A 1547-nucleotide genomic window follows, 5' to 3' on the forward strand; every position below is an offset into this window, starting at 1 on the left:
AATTTAATGAATAAATACGTTAAAACACACAAATAGAGAGGTCAACATATTAAAATGAATAAATAAAACAAAAAATAATCTACAAGCTAATTCCCATGCAGGTGATGGTGTATGATCCCCAGGGAGTCCAAAATAATATTTCTGCTAAGATCGCAATATCCCCAATGCTAACACCTAGGCAACAATCAATTTTCAATAGATTATAAATTCTCTTGATATAAGCCTGAGATTATTATTCTTAATAGCTATAATATCACTAAATAATATTAGAATATAATTATTTTTACGAAGTTTCGGGCTTGTTTAAACAAACTGTTCCATCGATTGTGCTAGGTAACTGGAACCTTGAAGTAGAAGAAGCCGTTGCCCCTGGAAGGTCGAAGTTGCTTTGTAATAGGACCTTCCTTAGAGGAATGCCACTCTCTGTGCGTGCGGCAAATATTGTCACTGCACTACAGTCAAATATATTGTAAAATCTGACTATTATCATAACAATCATGGAACAAAATAATTATCAAATTCTATTATATGTTATATTTATCTATGATTTATTATTATTTGGCCACGGGGTAAGGCGCGTGGTTACTAACTGCAAGTACCCGAGATCGAATCCGGCTGGACAAAAAAATTTTCTGTTACACTTTAGTCGTGAGCCAACTCCTGTGGATCCTGAAGACCTCCTGGGGCCCACCCAGCCTCTTTAATTCGTTGCCCTTAATTGGGCAAAAAAATGGCGGTCGTGCGAAATCATCTCCTTGCACAACCGTTGGTTTAATAACAGTACTTCCTTACAAAGTATTAAAGCCCTGACCTTTCATGGGTTGTTGAGAAACAGATTTAATTTAAATTTAATATTATTAATTATGAGTAGGGATAGGATTTTTATGTTTTCACATATTTTTACCTGACCATAATATCTGCGATTCCTTACTAACTAAAGTTGTTTCAAGACATTTTTATTTCACATATTTTTAAATATTTGGCCTTTTTTAAAGCACATATTTTCTAAAAAATTTATCATTTTTTTAGATATTTTGTCCTGAACCACGTATTTCCTTAAGTTATTTGTTCAATTGTAAATACATTTTTCGCAGCAACTACGTAAAATTCCAGAGAACGCAAGAAACTTAAAGGTGAAATTTATCAGGAATAGTGCGTAAAAATTCAATATCTTCATCTTTGAACACAAATTAAAAGCAGTGGCAATAATAAAATTTCGCGCAGAATTACATCGAGAATTTCTCAGAATCAATTAAAAAGAGCAAGGGTCTTATTCCTGTGGCATTTTCCTATAATTTGTTTGTTTACTCCTCAATCCATTTCTCTGTTTCTTCCCTTCCCATGGACCTTTCTCATTTTAGTCTTGTTTCACTCCCCTAGTTTAATTACAATTGCTAATTAATGTCTTGTTATTGAACAGCTGGTTTCTCTAAGTACATTTTTTTGTACATATTTTAACATAATTTCCTTAAAATATTATATAATATATAATAAATACATATTTATGTAACTTTTTTTAAGTTATAAAATTACTAATTAATTAGTAA

The 1547-nt window shown here is 31.7% G+C and overlaps 1 protein-coding gene across 2 annotated transcripts in view; it reads left to right on the forward strand.

Annotated features, from left to right (window-relative positions):
- Myo61F (Myosin 61F) overlaps nucleotides 1–1547 on the forward strand; it is a 234738-nt gene that overhangs the window by 70348 nt on the left and 162843 nt on the right. The gene's annotated exons all lie outside the window — the stretch shown is intronic.

Source organism: Halyomorpha halys, unplaced genomic scaffold (genome assembly GCF_000696795.3).
Source record: "Halyomorpha halys isolate HHAL.00 unplaced genomic scaffold, Hhal_1.1 Scaffold72.1, whole genome shotgun sequence".
Taxonomy (NCBI): Eukaryota; Metazoa; Arthropoda; class Insecta; order Hemiptera; family Pentatomidae; genus Halyomorpha; species Halyomorpha halys.